Genomic DNA, 8,987 nt, shown 5'->3' with positions numbered 1-8,987 from the left:
AAATGCACAGCTTGACAAATACGGGAGTGACAGGATGTGCTGTTCAAGTTAAATTTGTTCCCAAAATTTAATGACAAATTTTGGTGTCATTTCTTTCCAAGTCAGCTGGGAAACATTCGTCATTTGAGACTTGACCCTGTGAGTAGCATTGACATAGGTAAGGGTTGGCGTTGACTCATACACATTGTTCCCAGGCTTGCTTGCTTCTGGCATGCTGCAGTGAATCCAATGTCCCTTAACCACTTGGAAAAGTGGCAAATTATGGGGAACAAATGTCCTTTCCAGCAGAAGGAGGGACACCTGCTTAATGAATCAGCAGTCATGCAGATGGTGAGCTAGAGAAGCCAAGTAGGAGCTGGAGTTTGCTTATTCTGATGGGTGGGCAGCACCAGAATATCTTCCCCCTCACAAATCCCACTGGGCTGGACCATGTGTGGCTTTCCACACAAATGTAGGTCACTCAAAATGCCACCCCTTATTGCTGAGACGTTGGAAAACCCGTCATGACAAGGAAGAATTGTTTCCAGGCTAGCGCTTCCCATTTAAAACAGAGAGTCCAGATTGTGAAAAGCTGCATTCTGCCATTCTATACTGTGTCATAATGATCTCTCTGTGATGGCCAAAAGCCACTGAGTTTATGTGAGTAGACATTGAGAAGGAAGGACTGGGGCCTTCTTTTAAAGGCAGGAGTTACACTATTCACATTTGAAGGTATTTGAAAGCCTTGTAGTCACTTATATAAAGACTCAGAACATTATTATCTGTGCCAAAACTGGGTGAAACATTTGTTCCTTAATTTGGCTAAGAAAGAAAACTATCTACTCTGCTGATTGAATTTACCATTTTTCAAAAGTACCTCTGTTTAATTCATGGAATTTAATCAAGATCACACTGAGATTTATTACTTCTCGTTAATGTTTCCTTTGAAGACGAGTGGAAAGACCTAGGGTTGAGAGGAAAGAAAGATTCTTTCCAAAGTACTCTAAGACTTAATTTGGACTTCATTAAACCTCATTAGTTCACTAATATAGGATTTATGACACTGTAACAGGGAGTGGGCTGGTATTTATCTTGGTTTAGTCTATGAAAAAGTGATTTTTCTCTGCAGGTGAATGATATGAAAAAAGTCTTATGGGAAGAATCTGCTCATGGGATGTAATAAATATTCATTATTAGTCATCTTCTTTTACACACAAGCGCTCTGCTGATTTCAAATTTCGAATAGTTTGTTTAACGGGATGGACTCTCCCGCTTGATAGTGTTTTTCTAGTCTGCTTACTATTATTTATGTGTTTCTCCTCCAGCCATTTCCAGAAAGGATCCAAACCATCCTAAAGCAAGGGGAGTATTTTTACATGTAAAGCTGAGTGGTTTTCTGATTACCAAATCACACAAAAAATGTAGAAACAGATTTTAACTCAATTCAGAAGCTATTTTGAGGGGAGTCTGCCTAAAAATATGTGATAAATGTGAAATTCATTTTGTAGAGCCCAGAGAAGTATTACAAAAAAAAGATAGTGTAGCAATTTTACTAGAAATCCCAAAATAACAGCAACTTCAAAAATACAAACATTTATTTCTGGCTAACCTAAGAGAAGCCTCCAGCTAGGCAGTCTATCGCTGATTAGGGGCTCTTTCCAGTGAGCTTATCTGTTTCTTTCATCTTTAGGACACTTCATGGTTTGAGGCAATCACCATATGCTAGAATGGTACCCCATGTCATGCTCCAGCCAATAGATAAGGAAGAGAGGGAGGATCAGCGTCCTCCCCTAGCGCATGAGCCAACACACGAGCAACTCTTAGAAATCCCAGACAAAAACCTACATGTCCTTGGTCCAAACTCACACAGTCACATTGTTCCTCAAGGGAGCTTCTGTTAGTGGGGGAAAGAAGGGATCATAAAAGGTGGAACCCACCAATACCTGTTATGTGTAGATAGCCACTCTCCAGCACAGCTCAACATGGAGTATAATTGCGGGGGAACACAGGAACAATTCGAAGCTAAAGAAGTAAAAGAATGTATCCAGTTACTATGGTTGAATAACAGATTGACAATGAGCTTCTTGATAGTTGGGGCAGAAAAGAAAGAATTATTGTTACAAAAGAATTGAGTTCAACAGTTCCTCAGGAGCAGGACAGCTCATCCCAGAATGAAATTCTTTGTTGTTTCTCACACAAGTACTACGTGAGAGTCATGTGTTCTGAATTTTTAAAATTACTTCCATCATTGAATATTCTGTGCCCTTGTTCTGATACATACTCACTCATGCATGTCCAATTTCCATCTCAGAATGCAGAATCACCAAGGGTATGGGAAACAAAAGGAGATATAATTAAATGTTCTTGAGAAAGACTGTTTTTCAGGGAATATAAAAAGGGGTTTTGTGGGAATCAGGAGAAGGGACGAGGCAGAAATGTCTTAGTGGTGTCATCCATGTTGCCTTTGTGTAAGAGGCTTGGGGACCTTGTCAATGCCATGCCTGACTAAATCCTGAGAGACATGAGATGAGACACGCAGCAGTGATACGATGACTGTTGGGAAGATCCAGAGTGCTTTCACAGGCTCCGTTTGTGCTCACTGTCTCCCTAGTTACGATGGGGAAGACAAGCCTTAAACAGATGCCATACTTCGGACTGATCATAAAAATCTCCAAGACAGGGTCAAAACCTTCATAGTGAGTCCATTTTCCTCTGCAGGCAGATCTACCTGAACATCCAAAGGATGCTATGAAAACAAGCAAAAGGGGAAGCATGCTTCAACTTGACTATGAAATGCCCCTAGAAGCTCATGTAGTGGAGGCTCGATCCAGGTCTCCTGGCACTAGTCTAACACATCGGGAACTTTCAGAGGTGGGTCTAGTTGGAGGAAGTAGATCTCTGGAGATGTACCTTTGAGGGGACTTTGTTACTCACCAGCCATGTCACTCACCAGTCACTCTTCCATGCTCTCTGCTTCCTGTCCACAATGAGATGAACTCCACACGTGCTCCCACTGCCATGATCTTTTAACTCATCTCTGGCCCAAGGAACAAAACCACCCAACCGTTGACTTGGGCTCTGACACCATGGCCCAAAATGAACCCCTCCTTTTATTTAGTTTTCTCAGATATTTTGACATACACAAAAAAGTCTAACACAGTGTGACACAATACACATTGATGGCACCCACTTAACCTATTGCCATACAGATGAGAGAGTTAAACTAGAGGCTGGAAGACAGGGGAATAATTTGACTGAGATTCTTCTCCCCAGATGTATAATGGATGTGGACAACGTCTTCCCACCTATTTCCTTTTTCTATACTCTTTTGGATGCCTACACCTGTTTCGTATCATACTATTCTCTCTCTCTCTCTCTCTCTCTCTCTCTCTCTCTCTCTCTCTCTCTCTCTCTCTCTCTCTCTCTCTCTTCTCTCTGTGTGTGTGTGTGTGTGTGTGTCTGTCTGTCTGTCTGTCTCTCCATCCCTCCTTCTGTGTGTGTGTGTCTGTCTGTCTCTCCATCCCTCCTTCTGTGTGTGCCTGTCCGTCTGTCTCTCCATCCTTCCTTCTCTGTGTGTGTGTGTTATATGAATGTGTGTGCGTATGTCCATGTATGTGCTTACCTATGCACAGGTACAAGTGGAGGTCCTTCTTCTGCTGCTCTCCACCCCATTTTTTGAGGCAGCATCTCTCACTAAACTTGGACCCTGCCATTTCAGCTGTTCTGGCTGGCCAACCAAGTCCCAGGACCTGCCTCTCTCTGCTCCCCAGCACTGAGGCTACAGATTTATGCAGTCATGCCCAGTTTTTGTGTGGGTGCTGAGGATCTGAACTCATGTACTCATTTTGTCCATGGAACCGTCACTCTCGCCCATTGTGTCATGGAGTTCTTTGGTAATGTTACCAAGAACAGTCATCACAGTGCATCCTGCTTATCTAAGAAAGTTGTCTCTTAGGTGGCCTTTCACTTCTTGGCCCTTCTTCAAGTGCTTCTCTTCAATCTTAACTCTAAGAGGGCAATCCAGGTTGCCGTGGAGGCATCACGTAGACATCTCCAAGTGTAGGTCTTCAAATGACCTTCCATACATGCCAAAAGCACAGGGTGAGGATCTAGTACTTACCATTTACTGAGGGCTAATATGAACAGTTTTCCTACAGTTCCTCATTAAAATCCATGGAGTATGTGTTGGGAAATTGCTATTTATGTTTTATAAATAAGAAAATGGAATCTTGCAAAGTGTATTTGTTTCCTGGGCTTGCCATAGCCAAATAGCTATGAACTTGGTAGATTAAGAACAGAATTGTATTATCCCACCACCCTGGAGGCCAAAAGTCTAGCACAAGGCACTGGTGGGGCTGTGCTACCTCCTCTCGAGACTATTTTCTTCTCTTGCCGTTTCTGGTGCATCTGCAGCATTCCAATTTCTGTCTCCAGTTTTGTGCCACCCTCTCCTCTTATTTCTGTTATAAGGGCACCTGTCATTGGACCTAAGGAATACTTAGTCTAGGATGGTCTCATCTCAGGAACTTTAATTATAACTCCTAAGATCCATTTTCTAAATAAGGCCTTGTTCACAGGTTCTAGGTTAGAATATGGATGGACCTATCATTTGGGACACACTGTTCTATCCACTACAGAGAGATTATATGTCACAATCTGGGGGTGACACTGCATGCGCATGGATGGGGATGTGGAGGATGGCCTCTACTGTTGAGAGAATAAGCTCACAAGTCTTAAAAATAGGACAGAGCCTCACACAAACTCAGTCATCATGTGCCTCTGCTAATATACTTTGATCATTGTCCCACTGATAAAATACAGAAGAGGGCAATAAATAGTGGATCTGTTGTTTACTATAACCCCCTGTGTCCAGGGAGATTGTCTTTGGAGGCACTGGGCAAAGGCTAACCCTGAGAATCATATCGGAAGTGAGTTAAAGGAAAGTAGATGCAAAGCATCTCTCTGGATGATAGGATTAAGACTAGAAGTGAGTTCTGCTTCACTGGCTTCCTATGACTTCAGCCTCTATCTACAGTGTGGTCTGATAGCATGAGCAGCCATGTCATAGTCCGGGGACCCAGGAACAGTGTTGTCTGGCAGATGTGACAGCTGTCACAGAATACCGTCTGTGTCTCCTAACACCATCACCAAGCACCAGGCTCTGCTCTGTCTTGGACATACAGGTACAATTCAGTCATGCTCTCAGCAGCCAAATGCTAGAGGCGACAAGCTGGTGGTTGACACAGCAGAGCTTGGTAAGACCCATGCACTGTTTGGAATGTTTGTTTACGCTGTAAAGATGTGTCTCTGCCTAAGTCACTTTCTGATTGGTTTAATAGAGAGCTAAATGGCCAATAGCTAGGCAGGAGAGAAGAGGAAGGACTTCTGGGCACAGGAGAGAGAAACAGAGAAGAGGAATCTAGGTACGCAATTCCTCTAGCAGACTCAGAGCAAGTTGGATGTGCCCATACTAAGAAGAGGTAACCAAGTCACATGGAAAAACATAGATTAAAATAATATGGGTTAATTAAGTTATAAGAGCTAGTTGGGGAAAAGCCTAAGCTAAAGCCAAACTTTCATAATTAATAATAAGTCTCTGAGTCATTATTTGTGGGCTGGAGGTCCAATGGTAGTCTGATAAGACAGCCTGCTACAACGCACTGCAGTAACACAAATATCAGCATGGAGAGGAGTGCTCACTTCTGGCAGAGATGAGACTTGGGGATGTTTTCACAAGGAGGGATTAAGTTCTTTGTCTAAGACTGCACAGCACGTAAAGTGAGACCATGTTAGCCTGACTCCAACCCTACTCCCAATGTTCCTTCCATTCCATGAAGACATTTGGGCAAGAGCAAAACTAATGAGATAGACAAGTTCCCCCTAGATGGTCTGACCTTGTTCTGGTCTGAACTTCGGAGGCTTTGAGGGGTGGATGCAACGTTTATCTGAGTGTTCCATTCTGAAATGTTACCTGTCCCATCTGGCTGCTACAGATGGAAGATGGAATGGAAAAACAAAACAACAAAAAACAGCACTTAAAGATTCCCTTCTGGAAGGTATTCTGTGGGTTAGGTGGTTATCTCTCTGACTGCAGAAGCAGACAATCAAATGGTTATGTTTTCTGTCTTTTCTTTTAAAAGTATTTTAATTCATTACTTTCTACTCAGACTTCATGTGTCATCATTTAATAGTTTTAACCGGCCTTTCTCAACTCATTAGTAAAATGGATTTGTACACTGTTTAGGATGAAGGTAGTACCATTTTTCTCTCAGTGGCCCCAACTGGTCTGACCCAGATTCCTGGATAGAGTTGGTGGCAGTAGAATATTTTAAAAATTTTATTTTGTTTTATGTGTATGGGCATCTCAGCCGCATGTGTGTCTGTACACCACATGCCTGCAGTGCCTGCAGAGGCCAGAAGAGGGCATCAGATCCCCTAGAGCTGGGGTTACAGATGGTTATGAGCCACCCTGTGGGTGCTAGGAATTGAATCCTGGTCCTCTGTGAGGGCAGCCAGGCACTTAACCACTCTTCCATGGCTTAGGACCTGACAGCAGAATCTTGTTGGATCAAAGGGTTTTTACTCAGCTTCCTTACGAGACATTTTAACCATTAAGAATTTGTGTTAAATTTACCACAAATTCAAATCAGCAAAGCCCATAGATAATATAATTTGCTGGATAATAATTATCTAAATGTAAGATCACTTTACATACTATTCTAAATTTATTTTAGGCATTGAATATAATAGGTTTCAAGTGATAATATTGTTAACACTGTGACCTCCCATGAAAAGGCTAAATGTTCTCAAGGAATGAGGTACATCTGCAGCGTGCTGTGAACCACAAGATGTAGGGCAGAGCAATTTTTTCTTGCTTTTTTTTGATATTTTCTTTCATCACCCTTCTCATTCAATTGTATTTATGTTTCCAGTAGGGGTAGAGTTGGTCCCTAAAATCCTGAAATCTTAACAAAAAGAGTGTCAATGAAGATCTGACCAAATTTTAAAAGAAATTTACCTAAAGATGGATCAAGAATTAGATGGTGGGAAGGGAAGACAGAGAAGGAACATGGGTCACTTCTAGATTCTAGATGGTTTTTAGACAAGGGACCCAACTATCAGCTTCCTGGTAGATGTGGCGGAACCCAGAGAGAAGATGGCAGGTTTGTAATTCTTTTGGTGTGGAGAGAGTCCCCAGACCCAAAGCACCACTGTAGATAAGGACAGGGACACTTTAGGTTCACCACTGCTATCCCTCTCAGTAAATCTTATACACCATCTTTCCAACAGGTTGGAAGAGCAGTTGAAGATGGGCTTGAATTAAGACTCTATGTATGCTTGCTTACGTGTGGAAGGACTGTTAAACAAGAGACCAAATTGATTACTCAGGGCTTCCTTTTGTGGGTCTAGAAAGAAGAGGAATTGGTTGCTAAACAGAATGAGGGTGGTTTTCTGTTTTGATTGATAGGCTTCAGTTTTGTAAGCCTTTGCTCACTAAGCATATAATTTCCCATGATGCATCTGGTTTTAGTTATATGCACACTCAATGATGCATAGGCAAAAGATGATAAATAGGACTTTCTATCCACTACAGAGAGATTTATATGTCACAATCTGGGGGTGACACTGCATGAGCATGGATGGGGATGTGGAGGAGGGCCTCTACTGTTGAGACAATAAGCTCACAAGTCTCAAAAATAGGACAGAGCTTCACACAAACTCAGTCATCATGTGCCTCTGCTAATATACTTTGATCATTGTCCCACTGATAAAATACAGAAGAGGGCAATAAATAGTGGATCTGTTGTTTACTATAACCCCCTGTGTCCAGGTAGATTGTCTTTGGAGGCACTGGGCAGAGACTCACCCTGAGAATCATTATCGGAAGTGAGTTAAAGGAAGGTAGGTACAAAGCATCTCTCTGGATGCTTTTTGAGGACACAGTTCGCTTTACTGTACATACACCCCAAGCCAGTCTAGGTTAGATTGGCTGATTACCTGTAGTTTTAGGATTTGGTAACAAACACCTTGAAGGTTCAATGTTCACAATATACAGTCAAATAGGAAAAAACTAAACTCTTCAATCACAAAGCTAAATCAGTCTCAGGAAGTTTGATGGTGCTTTAGCTGATCTGACTGAACTGGACGTTCTATCATGTAGAAGTATAGAGGAAAAGATCCCACAGGAGGATTGGTGGGCTCTTCAGAGGAGCATGGAATGTATTGGGTACTCTTGCAGCCAACTGGAGGAATGTACTCAGGAAGAGTCAGTTGGGATTGACCCTAAAGTGGTCTATGCCTCTGTGTCCATTAATTTGATCTTGTAATATGATGAAATAGTATGCAAACTGAGCCCAGCCTGGAGCAGAGGAAGAGTTTTCTTTGAGAACGGTGTTAAGCGTCTAGGAAGAACTTTATAGATGGAATTAAAGGAAAAGCTGGTAAAGAATTGTTGCTCATAAGATGTGGGTGAAACAGCTATGGAGAATTTCTCCCAGGATTATTCAGCTGATTTCTAAGTTCTCATTCCATGTTAAAGACATAAAAAGGGTAAATGTTGGTGGCATTATGGGTGTGCCAAAGGGCTGCACATCTAGCTGACACAATCCTAAAGAACATTCTTTGAAAAAAAGAAAAGACCAAGGAGATAGCTCAGTATAGGTAAAGTATTTGATGGGGAAGCATGAAGACTGAGTTCAATCCCCAGCACTCATGAAAAAGTCATGGTAGTCCATGCCTGTAATCCCAGTACTAGGAATGAGGAGACTGGAGGAATCTGAGACCTTACTGACCAGCTATCATAGACAATAAATAAGTGAGCACTAGGTTCAGTGAGAGACCCCATTTCAGTGGTAGAGGAAGGCATTCAATGTATGTTTACATCTGGCCTACACACACACACACACACACACACACACACACACACACACACACAGAGAGAGAGAGAGAGAGAGAGAGAGAGAGAGAGAGAGAGAGAGAGGCAGAGACAGAGACAGAGACAGAGACAG

General features: G+C 42.3%; 1 long non-coding RNA gene across 1 annotated transcript; it reads left to right on the top strand.

Moving 5' to 3' along the window:
- Positions 1 to 603: 603 nt before the first annotated feature.
- On the top strand, positions 604 to 7,642 carry LOC131924330 (uncharacterized). The gene is made up of 4 exons (XR_009382857.1): positions 604 to 711; positions 2,698 to 2,850; positions 5,973 to 6,090; positions 7,270 to 7,642. It is a non-coding gene; the product is annotated as an uncharacterized LOC131924330 (long non-coding RNA).
- The last annotated feature ends 1,345 nt before the right edge of the window (positions 7,643 to 8,987 follow it).

The sequence above is a fragment of the Peromyscus eremicus genome, chromosome 14 (genome assembly GCF_949786415.1).
Source record: "Peromyscus eremicus chromosome 14, PerEre_H2_v1, whole genome shotgun sequence".
NCBI classification, from domain to species: domain Eukaryota; kingdom Metazoa; phylum Chordata; class Mammalia; order Rodentia; family Cricetidae; genus Peromyscus; species Peromyscus eremicus.
This window is presented reverse-complemented; position numbering and strand designations above follow the sequence as displayed.